The 17792-nt window shown below is 55.4% G+C and overlaps 1 protein-coding gene across 2 annotated transcripts in view; it reads left to right on the top strand.

Moving 5' to 3' along the window:
- The first annotated feature begins 12242 nt into the window (after positions 1 to 12242).
- Positions 12243 to 17792, top strand: part of DCHS1 (dachsous cadherin-related 1) — a 119504-nt gene continuing 113954 nt past the window's right edge. The window contains exon 1 of one of the 2 annotated variants that reach the window (XM_054016113.1): positions 12243 to 12438. The gene's annotated coding sequence lies outside the window, so the exon portion shown is untranslated. Of the gene's footprint in view, positions 12439 to 14077; positions 14174 to 17792 lie in introns of those variants that run through there. The other variant, XM_054016114.1, reaches the window with a different exon arrangement.

The raw sequence follows: 17792 nt of genomic DNA, 5'->3' as shown, positions 1-17792 counted from the left end.
GGGCCCGGCACAGCAGCTGGCGGCGATACTTCTGGGGTACCACCAGCTGCCTCCTGATCCCCCCTGACTCCATTTTCCCTGGGGGAGCCCATTCTCGGTACAGGAACCCCTTCTCCCACAGGAACCTTTTCCGGCCACCTCGTCCCATGGTCTGTACCGCATTGAGGTCAGCCAGGTCCCTTATCTTCCGCAAGGAGGGATCTCTCTGCAACTCGGCCTGGAACTCAGCAGCTGGGACGGGGATGGCCACCTGCTCTTTCTCGCCCGCTGGGTCCGAAGCTGCAGCCTCCCTGAGCCGCGTCCCTGGGCGTTCCCTCCCCACCAGGTTAGAGTCCCGCGCCTCAGGCAAGGCACCCCCCCCAAGGCCAGGGCGCAGTGCCCCTCGCCGGCTCTGACCGCGGGTCACAACTAAGGCGGTCTGGGGGCTGCTGGGCCAGTCCTCTAGGTCCCCCCCCATCAACACCTCAGTGGGCAAATGGTGGTGCACTCCCACGTCCTTGGGGCCCTCCTTGGCCCCCCATTTCAGGTGTACCCTCGCTACGGGAACCTTGAATGGGGTCCCGCCCACCCCGGTCAGGGTCAGGAAGGTGTTGGGCACCACCCGATCTGGGGCCACCACCTCGGGCCGGGCCAGTGTCACCTCTGCGCCCGTGTCCCAGTAACCATAAACTTCCTTCCCATCCACCTCCAGGGGAACAAGGCACTCGCTCCGCAGGGACAGCCCCGCGCCAACCCTGTAAACGGAGAACTTTGAATCCGGAGCATCTGGCCCCCCAGAGAAGCTGGCCTGGGGCTCTCCTCCCTCCTTAGCAGGTGGTACTCTGCCAGCCCCCCTTCCCTGGGAATGCTGCCTCTCGCCAGGCTGGGTCTCTACCCAGTCAACCCTCTGTGGGTTCGGCCTGCTCAGTCTGTCCCTGAGCCTGGGGCACTGGGCCCGTATGTGGCCCTTTTGGCCACAGTGGTAGCAGCCCATGTCCCATGGGTCCCCTTGAGTGGGTCGGATGGTCCTGATGCCGGATGTTCCCCTCTGATGGGGTTTTTCTGTATTTTCCCACGGGGAGGTCCCATGGTGACTCTCTCTCTGCGTTGTGGTGGGATTGCTCCTTTGGGACTCCTCCCTGCCACCCCCTGACCGGCTCTTTACAAACTCATCAGCCAGCTGCCCGGCGTGTCGCGGGTTCTCTGGCTTTCTGTCCACCAACCACAGCCTCAGGTCGGATGGGCACCGCTCATACAGTTGCTCCAGTACCAGCAGTTTAATCAGGTCCTCCTTCGTCTGGGCCCCACCAGCCCACTTGCTGGCGTATCTTTCCATGCGGGCGGCTAGTTGCAGATATGAGATCTCAGGGGTTTTATCTTGACTCCGGAACCTTTCCCGGTACATCTCAGGAGTCAGCCCAAACTCTCGTAGCAGGGCCTTTTTGAATAGTTCGTAGTCCCCTTTCTCTGCCTCTCCCAGTTGGCGGTACAATGCCACGGATTTGGGGTCCAGTAAGGGGGTAAGGACCCGGAGTCTGTCCGCGGGATCCACCCGGTGCAGCTCGCAGGCCGTCTCAAAGGCCTCCAGGGAGTCATCCATGTCCTCCCCCTCCTTGTATGGGGCCATGATGCACTTATCAAAGCTCCGTGCAGTCCTGGGTCCCCCCTCACTCACCGCAGCCGGGGGTTCGCTGCCCTTCAATCTCGCCAGTTCCAGGTCATGCTGACGCTGTCTCTCATTCTCCTCCCGTTGTCTCTCATTCTCCTCCCGTTCACGCTGATGCTGTCTCTCTTTCTCCTCCCGTTCATGCTGTCTCTGTCTCTCTTTCTCCTCCCGTTCATGCTGTCTCTGTTGTTCACGATCCTCCAGCTCTCTCAGTTTTAGCTCTTTCTCCCATTCCAGCCAATTCCGCTCCCCGGATGCCGAACGTCGCCGGGAGGATCCTCTGCTGGCCGGCGAGCTTCGCCGGGGGGACCCCCTGCTGGCCGGGGGGGCCACGGCGCCTTCGGTATTTGCTGGGCTCCTCCCCACCCTTCCCCTAGGCATAGGAAGGAGGGGTCTCGGGACGCCCTCAGCAGCCGGCTGACCACTCCCAGCTGGGACAAACACTGGTGCCTGCGCTGCATTTGCCAGGCTGCTTCCCTGAGACACAGGGATCAGTTCATTCGCGCGATCTTCTGCCTCCAGCTGGGCAATGAGCTGTTCTTTGGTGAGCCTCCCAATGCGCAGCCGCCTCTGCTTGCACAGCTCCACCAGGTCGCTCTTAAGCCACTTGGCATACATCTTCCTGCTGGCCACTCACCGGCCTGTGTGCTCACAGCTCCCCACAGTTCCCAGGGGGCCCCCTAGTGTGCCAGCCCTTCTCGAGGTCACCACCTCTCTGCCAGGGTCGAGCTGCAGACTCCTCCGCCCCTGGGACCACTCGCTGCGATCCCCTCGGGGGACCCTGTTACTGCAAAAGTCCTTCTCGCTGGTCACACACTCCCAGGGGTAATAACCGTCTCTCTCTCACTCTTCAGCGCGCCTGGTCCCCGTCAATCCCCCTTCGTTTTACTGCTCCCCAGTCACTTACTGCAGGAAGCGCCATCCACGGGGTGCAGTAGATCCCGCCGCTGCCACCAGTTGTTGCGGAGTATTGGGGGACTCAGGGCCCTGCACCCCCGGCTTCCTGCGATTCAACATGACTCTCAGCCAGCCAGTAAAGCAGAAGGTTTATTTGGATGACAGGAATACAGTCCAAGACAGGTCTTGCAGGCACAGACAACAGGGCCCCCCTCAGTTAGGTCCAGCTTGGGGTCCCAGGGCATGCCAGCCCACCCCCCTTTGGGGGGTCAGAGCCATCTCTGCCTCCCAGCCATCTCTCCAGCCTCCTTCTAGCCTGCTTCCAGCACTCTCCTTTTGCGACCCCTCCCACAGCCTTTGTTCAGTTTCCCGGGCTAAGGAGTCACCTCACCTTCAACCCCTTCCTGGGTTCTCATGTTACACACTCAGGTATGCGCCCTCGGGCAGATCCCATCCTGCAATGCAGACTATCCCAGCACACTCCCCTGTCAGCATTCACAGACCACCGTGAGAACAGGCCCAGTTCGTCACACCCTCTGCCTGGTGCACTGGATCCCCCGGTGTCCCGGGAGAGGGACATCATGGGCAGGTACAGCAGCCTGCGGTGGTATTTCTGGGGGACCACCAGCTGTCTCCTGATCCCCCGTAGTTCCACTCCCCCTGGGAGAGCCCATTCCCAATACAGGAATCCCTTCTCCCATAGGAATCTTTCCCTGCAGCCTTCACAGCATGGCGAAACCCCTTGGGGGTCAGCAAGTTCCCTCAGCTTCTGTAAGGAGGGATCCTTCCACAGCTCGGCCTGGAATTCAGCGGCTGGAGAGGGGAGTGAAACCAGTTCCCTCTTGCTGCCTGCAGTCACAGCCCTCCAGACTGGAGCACTGGGTTTCAGGCTGTCTTGGTTAAGTGCCCCTGTGATGCTACACCCCATTTTTCATAGAGAAATTGTTATGATATGAATATGGCATAACTAAGATATGTTTTATGCAAGATGGGTCTTGTGAGATATCATTGGAAAGGTTATGGTTTGCTGAAGATGATTATCCTATTTATAAGCATGTATCATTTCTGTGTCTGAAGTTAGGAATATTGACTGTGTAACAATTACAAAGTGGGTTTACACCTCGGGAACGCCCACCAGCCAGAATGCAATCTGTCTGGATGGCCATTAGGGAGAAAAATAGGACTTTGAAGATGCTCATTTCCCACCTTCCCAAGATGCTTCCTGGGACACTACAAACAACCTTTGAATCATGGCTGCTTTGACGCTGTAGGGTCATGTGATTAAGTCACCTGGTATTGGATTCCATGATAGAATATCAGTATTTTTCCACTGGGGGGGGAGGAGGAACCACACTGGAAAACAAAGGGTTCCCGCCATATGTAAAACCTATTTAAGACAGGGGAGTGACGTATTCAGGGTCATTCTTCACTGAAACCCTGCCCAGGATAACTGTTGGAAACATCGTAGGCTACATCTACACTAGAAATTTCAAAGCGCTGCTGTGGGAGCGCTCCTGCAGCAGCGCTTTGAAGTGTGAGTGTGGTCACGCATGAGCGCTGGGAAAGAGCTCTCCCAGCACTCCTGGTAATCCACTTCCACGAGGGGAATAACTCCGAGCGCTGGGAGCCTGTCTACACTAGCACTTTAAAGCGCTCAGACTTGCTGCACTCAGGGGGGTGATTTTTCATACCCCTGAGCCACTAATTAGAGAGCTATAAAATGTAAGCATAGACAAGCTCTACGAAACAAAGACAAAAGTGGGAGAGAAGAGCTGAGCCCCGTCTGGAAAAGGTGTCTGGCTTGCAGAAGAAATGCCTAAAACAACATTTAAGGTGAGAAATTACTACTTGTAAAGTAAAAGTAGAAAGTAACAGAATGCCCACAACTAAAACCTCTCCAGCACATCATCAAGGATCTACAACCTATCCTTGAGGATGATCCCTCACTCTCACAAACCTTGGGAGACAGGCCAGTCCTCACTTACAGACAGCCCCCCAACCTGAAGCAAATAGCCACCAGCAACTACACACCACACAACAAAAACACTAACCAAGGAACCAAACCTTGCAACAAACCCTGTTGCCAACTCTGTCCGCATATCTATTCAAGGGACACGATCATAGGATCTAACGGCATCAGCCACACCATCAGGGGCTTGTTCACCTGCACATCTACCAATGTGATATATGCCATCATGTGCCAGCAATGCCCCTCCGCCATGTACATTGGCTAAACTGGACAGTCTCTACGCAAAAGAATAAATGGACACAAATCAGACGTCAAGAATTATAACATTCAAAAACCAGTCGGAGAACACTTCAGTCTCCCTGGACTCTCAATAACAGACTTTAAAATGGCAATTCTTCAACAAAAAAAATTCAAAAACAGACTCCAACGTGAAGCTGCAGAACCGGAATTAATTTGCAAACTGTACACCATCAAATTAGGCCCAAATAAAGACTGGGAGTGGATGGGTCATTACAAAAACTAATTTCCCCATGCTGATCTTCACACCTTCTTGTCAGCTATTTGAAATGGGCCACCCTGATTACATTGCCCTCATTACCACTACAAAGATGATTTTTCCTCCCTTGGTATTCCACTGTTGAGAATAGCCCACTTCCATTTTAATTGAATTGTCTCATTAGCACTGACCCCCCCACTTGGTAAGGCAACTCCCATCTTTTCATGTACTGTGTATATATACCTGCTACTGTATTTTCCACTCCATGCATCTGATGAAGTGGGTTCTAGCCCATGAAAGCTTATGCCCAAATAAATTTGTTAGTCTCTAAGGTGCCACAAGGATTCCTTGTTGTTTTTGCTGATAGAGACTAACACGGCTAACACTCTGAAACCTGTGTAAATAAAAATTATCACTAGATGGAGCTATTTCATACCAGGTTATCTCTCTCTCTGTGTGTCTTGCTGCAGTATAGCTAGAGAGTACTGTGTTTGTGGCAGTGTGTATTTGCACTGTTACTATGTTGATTGGTGCCATTTTTTCACGTGTGTGTGTGTGTGTGTGTGTGTGTGTGTGTGTGTGTGTGGAGGGGTGGGGGTGCTTGCTGGGGATATTTGGCAGGATCTAGTACTCAGCATGCGTGAAGCGTGGTAGAAGGAACCCAGTTGTCTGTGATTTAAAACCAAGGGGAACCTTATGATTCAGGGTTTGGGATCTTTTTTCCTTCTTCCTTCTCTCCCAGGAGGACTCACCAGGCCCCACATGTGTGTCTGCTTCAGAAACCACCTGTCCATAAGTGCTAGCCCAGAACTGAGAGAAGGCTACTGCGTGAGGACAAATTCAGGCACTGATGGGTAATGCCTAGAGATTTTCCTCCTCCCTGCAGTCTCCACACCCCGGCTCCCTGCTCCCAAGCTGGAGAGGTCTGTTGGAGTCAACAGCATGTGGGTGAGACTCAAGTCGGCTGATCTCAGAGTCTTTCCTTCCTGAACAAACATTTTCCATTCTGAAATAATCCCGTCTATATTTAGAAAGTTCTGGATCCTCCAAAGCAACCAGCGTGTTCCTTGGGAAGGGACATTCCCCAAATTGTTTGCTTCCCTTTACAAAACGCCAACAAGCCCCTCACCACCAGGTTTGCATCTGTCCGAGAGCAGTGTTGATCAAAGGCACATGTTTGACTTGCACCAAAATAACTCAAGTCCCCCAGGCAGCCGCTCCTGCTCTCCCCACCCCCAATGGAGTTTGAGACGAAGTCTGTAATCACAATCCACAGCATTTCGGAAACCACCTCCCCATCTTGCTTCCTCCCAGCTGATTTCCAGGGGAACAGAAGGAGACTGTTCGCTACCAGGGAGGAAGTCCAGGCCTAAGTGAGCAGCTTTCTAAGAGGCACCTACCAGAACAAGGCATGTACTGCCAGGTAGTCCCTGCCAAGTGAGGTCGCTGTGCTGCAGAAGCATGGATGAAGAGACTCCGGAGGAGGAGGTTAGAAGAGGCAGCCAGGACAAGAGCTAAGAAGAGTTAGGAGTTAAGGGCAGTTCTTACAGTGGACTGAAAAAAAAAGGGTGTGTCTATGGGGTGGGGGGTGTCTACTATCACTCACACATCAGCCCATCTCCCCTACCCAGCAATTAATTCACCCCACAACCCCCAAATCAATTCTGCCCCCTGCCTCCATCATTCTGCCCTCACATCAGTTCTTGCCCCTCCCTCCAGCCTCCCCTCTGTTCCTCCTGCAGCTAAGGAGACCTTCATCCTCCTCTCCCCTTCCCAGGCTTAGTGTTGCAAGGAGGAATGTGGGGTGGGAGGGCACAGAGCAGAGGAGGAGTGGGGAGAGAGGGGAGCAGCTGGGGCCTTTCTGCTCCCCCCTCAACTCTTTTGAGAATGGTGAGGGCTCCTGAGGGGCGGGGGAAGAGGTCTGCCTGCTGACCCTAGCTGCAGCCCTGATCAGTGATTGGCTGCTCTTCCCCAGGAAGTGAGTAACATGGGGAAAGCAGCCAATCAGTTTTTTTTTTTCCCCAGGTGGTACTAAAAACATGCACCTCCTAAGTAATCTTCCTCATTATTTAAAAAAAATATTTCCCAGAGGGGTGTGCGTGTGTGTGTGTGTGCGCGCGCGCCCATCTACACAGTCCCATTTGGGACCCGTCAGTGACTATTAGCCAAGATGGTCAGGGACACATCCCCATGCCCTGGGTGTCCCTAGGCCCTAACTGCCAGATGCTGGGGCTGGATGATGGCATGGATCACTCACTAACTGGCCTGTTCTTTTCATTCCCTCTAAAGCACCTGACATTGGCCGCTGTCGGAAGACAAGACACTGGGCTAGATGGACCATTGGGCTGACCCCTTATGGCCATTCTTAGGTTATGTTCTTATGGTCTGAAAATTGTGGTAGGAGGGCTATCATAATCTGGGAGCAGCAGCTTTTGTAAGATTAGCGCTTAAAGAGCACCTCTCAGCAACCCGGCTCAACTGAATTTTTTTTCCTGCATCTGCCCCCTTGTCGTTCTCTCCCCCTCCTCCCCCCCCACACACACTTTAATCGCTACTAGAAATGTAGGTTTCAATCCTGTCTTGGTTCCCAGATTAGAAGGTGTTTGTTGGTTTCCCCCTTATTCACCTCACAGTTTGACACAGTTCTTCAGTCTAATTGGGAGAATCCCCAAATAACAGCAGGTCCTTCACACTGGGTTCCCAGATAAAGAGATTAGTTGATGTTTAGGCCAGAAGAGCCCATTATGAGCTAGTCTGACCATCTGAATAACATAGGCCAGAACAGGTCACCCTGTGACTACTGCATCCAGCCCAACAACTTCTGCTTGAGCTAGTGCAGATCTTTTACAACAAGATAACTAGTCTCTATTTGCAGCCGCCCAGTGACAGCGAATACACCACATCCCTGGGTGAGTTGTTTTAATGGTTCATTCCCTTCCCTGCTATACAGTTGCCTCTTATTTCCTGTTGGAATTTTTCTGCCTAAGTCTGTGAAAGTAAAGAACTGTCTGCTATCTGAATTCTCCCCATGTAGGTATTTGCAGACCATGATCAATTCACTGCTTAACCTTTTCCTTGTTAAACTAAATAGATTGATCTCCTTTAGCTTCTCACTGTGAGGCAAGTTTGACCCTTTCCAATTTTTCAACATTCTTTGTAAAGCATGGACAGCAAACTCAGACACTGTCCAGTTCTGGTTTCACCAAGAACAGTATACAGAGGTAATATCACCTCCCCACTTCTGCTCAGTATGCCCTGTGTAATGATTTTATATTTGCTTTCTGATCAGTGAAAGCTACTGGATAACAATTAACCAATTTTAAATCCATTAAATATGGGCTACAAATATATCAAATAAAACTAATTTTTAATCAGAAAGTTGTGTGGGACTACATCTCATACCTTACAGAAGTCTGTTATGTCAACACAATTACCTTTACCAAACAAACTGTAATCTCCTCAGAAATATCTAGTGGATTGAGGTAATTTGTCAATGTTTCCAACCAGCAGCCTTGTGTATTCTCCCACGCTACCTCTTATACGTGGAAGTAGCTCTCTGTAATAATTCACAAGGCGACTACATTATTCTCCTTTTAAATCTCCCCTTAAAACCCACTTATGCTGTGGTGTTATGTAAACACTTGGCAATGGTCAGGCAGCTGCTGTGTTGTGAACACATACCACTACTGATCACCACAACTGGCTCACAGTTGCCTGGTGCTTCCCATCTGTTTGTTATATCCACCTGCTGTCTCTTGTCTTAACCTTAGATCATAAACTCTGGGGCAGGACCTAACTTATTGTTGTGTTTGTACAGCGCCTGGCACACTGGCACCTTGGCCTCTAGGTGGTCCTGTAACACCAGTAACACCAAGTGAGCTGTGTTGGGAGCCCAGGACTGGGATAGCAAGCGGGCTGCTAGTTGGAACTGAGGGGCAGGTGGGAACCGAAGGCTGGGATAGGTGAGTCAGAATGAACAGGGCCACCATGGACACCTCAGGCTGTGGAGATACAGAGGCTGGTCACGTTATTTGTTGAGTGAGATATTAGGCAGGGAATTGTCTTCCAGAGGATGGGGTGGAAGCCCCCCTGCTCAGAATGGTTAGGACTGGACAGGGCAGAGTCCTGGGAAATAGACCGTAGGGATGGATCCTGTCGTGGGCCCCAGGAGAAGGACTAGCTGACAGTGGAAGGGAGGGGGTAGGTCTGGGAAGCAGGGGCAAAGGACCCTCTCTGCAGGGGATCTGCAGCATCAGTGTGATGCAGATGCTGTTGCTCAATCCAGCTGTCTCCAAAGGGCCTGTCAGAGCCCCACAGAGTTTCCATGATTGTAAACATTCTTGTAAACAAATTAACAGAAACCATATCCTCCTCCATCTCTCCCCCGCCCCTGCAACAGCCAATCGCACACAGCCCTAGGATGGGCCTCGCACTCAGGGCTTCAGTATGGGCCTGACCAAAAACTGAAGGATGGGAACATGCAGGAGGTGCCCATCAGCAGGAACCCTGTGTGGTCATTCATCAGGGCCAACAGAGGAGAGGCAGCCGGATGGTCGGCTCCATGCCTGCACTAACCTTTGTAGAGCCTTGTACGAACCTGTCCTAGCAGCAATGCACTAACATAGCTTCTCTGGGACAAGGCCACAGGAATGGTTCTACAAAGCCAAAGTATCAGTTCCCATCACCCAGGCAACATTGCAGGGACATGGTTAAATGGTGTGACCCTAGTGCAGAGGCAGTCTCACCAGGAGAACACGGCTGCGACCCAGATAGTTGAGGGGAATGCTGCCCCCTCTCCCTGGAGCTCTGGGACTCTCATAGGTCTAGCAGGTGCCTGATTTCTTCACTTATTTTTAACCTCCATCTGAATGCAGGAAGCTGCTGACGGTTGGGAACATCCGGGAATCGGGGCCCAAGCACATCCTGGCGGGATTTCCTGTTTGTGACTTCACCACCAGAGACTCCAGCATAAGAGGTGAGGGTGGGCAGGAGCCTGACACCCAAGGGACCCAGCTGGGCCTCCTGACTGGTTATACCAAACCCCAATTCAAGTGCCAAATTCCATCTATCAGGAAATAGTAAAAGGCCAGGCCCTTCCCCCTGGGTCATGAGGGGCAAAAAAAAAAAAAAAAAAAAAGTGAGGGGCAGCGCAGCCCCCCCAGTGCCCTGCCATGGGGCAGAACATGAGGGGCAGCATAGCCCCCCCAATGCCCTGCCAGGGGGAAGATCGTGAGGGGCAGCGCAGCGCCCCCAGTTCCCTGCCAGGGGGCAGGACGGGAGGGGCAGCGCAGCCCCCCCAGGGCCCTGCCAGGGGGCAGGACAGGAGGGGCAGGGCAGCCCCTCCCCCCCCCTTTCTAAAAGTCCAAATACAAAAGGCAGGTCTGAACCAGCTCAGTCCTGGTCTAGAGCTGGGAAAGTCAGGCAGGGTCCCTGGCTGTGACTCGCTTTCTCTCAGAACTGTAGACACAACATATGAGAAGGGCACCTGGCTCAGCCAGGCCCACTCCAGGCAGCCGCTATCCCTACCACCTGCCTCATCTTGCGGCCGTCCTGCGGCCAGGGAGCAATGGATCCAAGTTACTCCCATGCTGGGCCCTATGCAGCAGGCCCCCTCCCCCTCCCCTCCCAGTGCCTTCTCTGCTCCTCCCTCCCTGCCCCCTGCCCCTCCCCCAACTGTCCCTTCTCTGCTCCCCTCTCCCTGCCCCCTCATCCTTCCCTCACTGTCCCTTCTCTGCTCCTTCCTCCCTGCCCACTCACCCTCACCTCAACATCCCTTCTCTGCTCCCCCTGCCCTGCCCAGCCCCCCTCCCCTCACAGTCCCTTCTCTGCTCCTTCCTCCCTGCCCCCTGCCCCTCCCCCAACTGTCCCTTCTCTGCTCCCCTCTCCCTGCCCCCCCATCCTTCCCTCACTGTCCCTTCTCTGCTTCTTCCTCCCTGCCCCCCTGCCCCTCCCCCAACTGTCCCTTCTCTGCTCCCCCTGCCCTGCCCCCTCATCCTCCCCTCACTGTCCCTTCTCTGCTCCTCCCTCCCTGCCCCCTGCCCCTCCCCCAACTGTCCCTTCTCTGCTCCCCTCTCCCTGCCCCCTCACCCTCCCCTCCCAGTCCCTTCTCTGCTCCTCCCTCCCTGCCCCCTGCCCCTCCCCCAACTGTCCCTTCTCTGCTCCCCTCTCCCTGCCCCCTCATCCTTCCCTCACTGTCCCTTCTCTGCTCCTTCCTCCCTGCCCACTCACCCTCACCTCAACATCCCTTCTCTGCTCCCCCTGCCCTGCCCAGCCCCCCTCCCCTCACAGTCCCTTCTCTGCTCCTTCCTCCCTGCCCCCTGCCCCTCCCCCAACTGTCCCTTCTCTGCTCCCCTCTCCCTGCCCCCTCACCCTCCCCTCCCAGTCCCTTCTCTGCTCCTCCCTCCCTGCCCCCTGCCCCTCCCCCAACTGTCCCTTCTCTGCTCCCCCTGCCCTGCCCCCTCATCCTCCCCTCACTGTCCCTTCTCTGCTCCTCCCTCCCTGCCCCCTGCCCCTCCCCCAACTGTCCCTTCTCTGCTCCCCCTGCCCTGCCCCCTCATCCTCCCCTCACTGTCCCTTCTCTGCTTCTTCCTCCCTGCCCCCCTGCCCCTCCCCCAACTGTCCCTTCTCTGCTCCCCCTGCCCTGCCCCCTCATCCTCCCCTCACTGTCCCTTCTCTGCTCCTCCCTCCCTGCCCCCTCACTCTCCCCTCAACATCCCTTCTCTGCTCCCCCTGCCCTGCCCAGCCCCCTCCCCTCACTGTCCCTTCTCTGCTCCTCCCTCCCTGCCCCCTGCCCCTCCCCTCAACATCCCTTCTCTGCTCCCCCTGCCCTGCCCAGCCCCCTCCCCTCACAGTCCCTTCTCTGCTCCCCTCTCCCTGCCCCCTCATCCTCCCCTCACTGTCCCTTCTCTGCTCCTCCCTCCCTGCCCCCTCACCCTCCCCTCAACATCCCTTCTCTGCTCCCCCTGCCCTGCCCAGCCCCCTCCCCTCACAGTCCCTTCTCTGCTCCTTCCTCACCATCCCATCTCTGATCCCCGGCCCCTCCCTGCCCCCCGCCCCGCCCCGCAGGCAGCCCCCAGCCCAGCTGTGCGCGGTTCCTTCTTTCCCCTGGCCTGGCTCCCGGTGGCGCGATGAATCGTGCAGCCTGGGGAGGGGGGATGGAAAGAAGGGAGGGAGCGGGGCGGTGAGGAGGGAGCGGGGGAGGGGAGGGGGGCAGCCGGATCGGGTTGCAGCAGGAGCCTGCGCTCGCAGCCCAGTGTGGACCCTGCGGCCCCGGCTCCCGAGCAGCCAGCGGAGCTCGGGGACGGAGGCAGCGATCCCTGCAGCGGGCACCGGCGCTCGGGGAGCCGCGATGGGGAGTCGGTGCCCGGCTCCGCAGGGGCGCTGTGCGGGGCGCGCTGCGGGGCTGTGACTGCACAGCGGAGCCGGACGGCTGTAAGTGCTGAGCGCTCGGGCCGGACCCCCTGTTCCCCGACCCCGCACCCCCCGGCTCCCCGCCCCCGCACCCCCCCCCCGCGGCTCCCCGCCCCTGCACCCCGCCGCCCCGCCCCCCCCACACCCGCTCCCCGACCCCGCACCCCCCGCCCCCCCCGGCTCCCACGACACGGCGCCATCCCCAGGCTCCCGACCCAGCACCCCCCATACCCACCCCTCCAGCTCCCAGTCCCGCGCCCCCTCCCCGTCTCCCCCCCACGCTCCCCGGCTTGGCGCCGCGCAGCGGGCTGCGCCCAGACACAGCGGGGACGGCCGCTTTGTGCTCTCCTCGCGGGGGGACTGGAGCAGGCTCCCGCATTGCTGCCGCGGGGCCCAGCCGCCTCCCCGCAGCCCCTCCCCCATTCCCGGCCTCTGCTCCGCATCCCTCCCATGGTCCAGGTACCCGCTCCGGAGGGATAAGAACGGGATTCCCGGTCCGCCCCCGTTTACACGGTCACGGCCCCTCCGGTAAATTCTTGCTGTGGAAACCGAGCGCTTTGTTCTGCTCGGCAGTGCGAGACAATGGGGTGCGGAGCCTGGAAGGGGGGGTGCATGGATGGGGCGGTGGTTGCACATGCCTTGCCTGGAGGGGCAGTGGCTCCAGAGGGTCCCCGTGTCTGGCTTTGGCCACGCTCCGGGAACGTGTCAGGCCACTTGGGTGCTTTGGCTGCACAGGCTGCGTGAGCAGAGAGGGTGTGGGAGAGACTGTGAGTGTGTGTTTGTGCACTAAACAGCTGTGAGGGTATAAAAGCTGTAAGTGTGTGCGAGACACTGTGTGTGCCAGCTGAGTGTATTGTGTGTGTGTGTGAGAGAGTCATTGTGTGTTTCTGTGTGTCTGTGTATGTGTGTGCACGCCCACTGAGTGTATTTTTTGCGTGTGAGAGACATTGTGTGTCTGTGTGTGCGCGCCCACTGAGTGTATTGTGTGTGTGTGAGACAGAGAAAAACACAGTGTGTGTGTGCATGAGCCAACTGGGAGTGTATTGCGTGTGTGAGAGCGACACTGTATGTGTGTGAGACACTGTGTGTGTGAGAGAGAGAGAGGATTGTGTGTGGGTGCGCCAGCTGGGAGTGTATTGTGTGCATGACAAGGCTGTGGTACACTATCTGAGAGGGTCTGGAGTGCGGGTGGGTGTTTATCTGGCTGCTCCAGGGCCAGCCTTTGCTCAAGGCATTTGCAGTCCCAGATTGCTGGTAAGGGAATGGGGGGGGGGCAATGTACACAGTAATGGTAGGGAGATGGAGTCATGCTGCAGGCCATGGGGGAGCTGGGTAGCGCTTGGAAAGGGGAGCAGTGGATGCTGCAGAGCAGGAGGAGATGGACAGGGGTTGGAAGGGGAATTGGAGTATATGGTGCTGGGGTGCCAGCCGCATGCCAGCTGGGTAGGGATTGGGAGGCAGAACCTTTGCCAGTCATTGATGGGCTTTGTCTGGCTTTGAAGGCTAGGAGTTTAAAGTTGTGGGTACAGGGAGCCTACGTGAAGACTAGGGCTTAATAATACTTTTATACATGTAGGGACCTCATAGACTTTAAGGCCAGGAGGGACCATCCTGATCATCTAGTCGATGGACAAGACCCACCAGGAGATTCCTGGAAAAGAATTCTCTGTAGTCACTCAGAGTCCTCTCTTTGCAGCCATCTTCATTGCATGGTCATACCTTCTGTGCCACTCCCTTCACTGTCCTTCCAATAGGGGTAAGTGGTGCCCGATTCACCATTCCTAGTAGATGGCACTTTGAGTAAATCTACACTCGATCTGGACACATAATTTCCAGCTCGGGTGGACACACCCACTCTAGCTCTAATCAAAATTCTAGCGTGCTAAGAATAGAAGTGGTGCAGTGATGGCACAAGCAGCAGGACAGGCTAGTCATCTGAAGCAGGATCCTGTCTGAAATCCTGTGTACGTCTTCAGGGGGTTAGCCTGTCTTGCTGCAGCTACACTTCAGTTTTTAGCATGCTAGCTCAATCGGAGCTAGTGCAGATATGGCTACCCGGGCTGGAAATTACACTTCGGGTCCAGTGTAGATGTACCCCTAGACACGCCAGGAGACAGGAAATTCTGTAGCTGGATGGACAGTTGGATGTGCTCTCTGTTTTCCAGCTGTTTCCTTCCCCTGCTCATTAATAACCCCCTTCTCCTTCCTCTGGGCCTGTATCTCCCAGTACCTCTGATATGCCAGCCCTGTGCTGGGTATTGGAGGCCCCAGGACATGAGTGAAGCTGGAGGGACTGTTGCTTGGGGGAACCCAGTGCATTTTAGTCCAGAACACAAACCTTGCTAAAGCCCCATCATCTCCCCTGCCTCTTTCCCTCTGCACCCCTCCCCAGCTCTGTGGTCTGGAATCCTGGTGTGGCGTGGTGGGGGGTGCTGCTGGCTAATGGCTTTCTGCAGGGTGGCTGAGTCTGCCATTGGTTTTATAGGGAGCTCAGTGCCTCGGGAAGGGAGGGGAGTGAGCAAGCGAGCGAGGCAGCCTGGCTCACATTACACAGGCAGGGCTTGGACCAGCCGCGCCAGCCCCTTGCACTGAGCTATCTGCTAATTGGAAGCAGCTGTTGGGATTTGGTGACTCTGCATCCACTGAGGTCACCGCAGCCTTCCCCACCGGCCTGAGCCTGTGAGGCTCCTCAGGATATGGGTCTGCCCGCGCCTTGAACAGCCTGCTCCCAACCTTTACCAAGGACAAGCAGGGAGATCCAGCAGCCAAGCCTCCTGGTGGGGGAAGGGGGAACAGCCCTGAACCTCCCAGTCCCCAACCCTACCAGGGCAAACATGACGAGTCTGCACATGCTCCACGCATAGCAGCTGTCCTCAATAACCCTCAGCTTCATTCCTTCCCCAGTCACCCTCCAAATTCACCCAGCGTCTTCCTAGCTTTGTTGCCCTCCTGGCGCTAATGGGATTTGCTCTCCTGTGCAAACCCAGCCCTTTCAGCAGGGTAGTTCATGGCACACATGGATAACGAGTTTATCCATGTCCCCTTTGGGAAATATGGAGTTTAGTTTAGGTTAAGTATCAGAGGGGTAGCCGTGTTAGTCTGGATCTGTAAAAAGCAACAGAGAGTCCTGTGGCACCTTTAAGACTAACAGATGTATTGGAGCATAAGCTTTCGTGGGTGAATGCCCACTTCGTCGGATGCATGTCAGCTTATGCTCCAATACATCTGTTAGTCTTAAAGGTGCCACAGGACTCTCTGTAGTTTAGGTTAGTTTACCTACTTCTGTTTATATCACAACAGCATTGAGCCTTGGTCCCTCTGTCACTCTCCAGCTCCTGCTCTCTCCTTTGACTTCCATGGGACAGACCCCCTGCTCCCCACCTGCCTAGCCTCAGCCAAGGGCCTAAACCCGATATGCCCCCCTCCCATTGTCCTTAGCCTGACTCAGCATGGCCCCAGCAAGCCAAGGTTGGGTCACTAGAGACTTATTGCAGGCCAAAGGCCTAGCCTGTCTCAACTGCCAGAAACTGTTGCCCCATCCACACACACAGCCCACTGAACCACCCCCAATCTGAGTAAGTATCATTATCACTGCTTTAGCAGAGGGAAGTGAAGTGATTTTTCAAGTCCATTCAGTGACTCAGTGGCATAAGTCCAACTTGAAGCCAGTGCCAGGATATGAGTAAGTCCCACTGACTTCGTGTATCCTGTTGGGAGACGATCGAGCCCCAGGAGCCGGGACCTTAGAGCAGTGGTTACTAAACCATGGTCCATAGAGAAGCATGGGGTCCTGAGGCACCGGCTGCTCCTCTGTGTGTCCAGATGTTAATCTGCTTTTAAAGAAACTACATGTATAGGAAATGTTCATCTAAGATCGCTTTCCATGTTAGCAATTGTTGCAGCTTACAGGGAAGATCTTTGTATTAACACAGTTCCACTTCTGGAGCTGGGAATAGAATCCAGGAGTCCTGACTTTCTCTGCCCCTGGAAAGGCTTAATACTGCTATGGGGTGCTTCAGCCAGTCCAGTCACATCCATCTCCCCAATCACACACTATAGTAGGGTGCTTTATCTCCAGCTGGAAGCCAGCAGCCCCCATCTCCATCCCTGAACGCAGGGAAGTTCCTGCCGCCCCATGTCTGACATGAGCAGCTCCTGAGTGTGGTTATGGGACCAACAGCAAATGCTTTCAAGAGAGTCCAAGTATGAGCTCATGCTGACGCCATCCCTGCAGACCACTAAGCCCTGCTTTACCGGGGGCTAAGAGCAGCACTGGGGCTTGTGCGCCTTGATGAGCTTCCTGAATACTAAGTCGTTCTGCCTGCTCCTGGGGAGCGTGAGCAATGCCCAGGGGGCCAGGCAGCCTTCAGGCTGTAGGTGTTAGCAGCATCACATCCACTCCTCCCCTGCCCATCCCTCTCCCACTGTTGCAGTGAGCTGAAGCTACAGTAGGGGGAGTGAAGGGGATGGAGCAAAGGAGCCAGAGAGCCAAGAAGCAGGGAGAAGGAGACAAAGGAGGAGTGCAAGCGGCAGAGGGTGTGTGGGACAGGGAGAAAATGCATGGAAAGCCAGAGCAGCTGTGGGGATCACAGACGGCTGCCACATTCCCACTGTGCTGTAACCATCCTGGCACGGTGTCCACTCAGGGGCATCCCAAATCTGTGCCAGGCTAAAATGATGGGCCACTTCTGCTCCAGAGGGAACAGGTTTTAAGCTGGGCAATCTCTAAATGGTAGATGTCTGCTGGGTGGTAGAGCCCTGCTGATTTATTGGCCACTGGGGCATGAGCCTCCATCCAGCTCTGCTGCACACTGGCACCTTCCAGTTGATACCAGGTTTGAATCCCCCATTTTTCACACCTAACCCCTTTTTTCCCCCAGGGGAGTGCCCTGAGAGGGCCTGTCAACATCTCTCCCAGGCTGATACCATGTGCTCCCCAGGTCATTGGCATGTGAGAGCCGAGGGACCAAACCTGGTAATGATGACATTGCTTAGTGCCCTAGCAAGCTGCAGTCCTGGGCACCAGCCCCTCTGGAACCCTTACAGAGCCTAGGATAGACCCAGCCTCACAGAGCTGACCCATCTATATTCATTTACAGAGGGGGAAATTGAGACACAGACAAGGGAAAAGCCTGCTCAAGGTCAGGGTCAGCGCTTGGAATAGAACCCAGGAGTCCGGACCAGCATGCAGCGTCTTAGTGACCCTGCTGCAGAGCCACTTGCCTGTTGCTGTCAGGAATTGTGGGGCCATGAGGGATGGCTCTCGGGAAGAGCACAGTCTCCAATGGGAATGGTCAGTTATAGTGTACAGTACAAGCCTGAACTTCTTGTTAGCATTATAGCCTGCCTGGAGATGGACATGCAGCCCCAGAGGG

Source organism: Malaclemys terrapin, chromosome 1 (genome assembly GCF_027887155.1).
Source record: "Malaclemys terrapin pileata isolate rMalTer1 chromosome 1, rMalTer1.hap1, whole genome shotgun sequence".
In the NCBI taxonomy this organism is placed as follows: Eukaryota; Metazoa; Chordata; order Testudines; family Emydidae; genus Malaclemys; species Malaclemys terrapin.
Note: the sequence above shows the minus strand (reverse complement) of the source record. Positions and strands in the feature narration are given on the sequence as shown.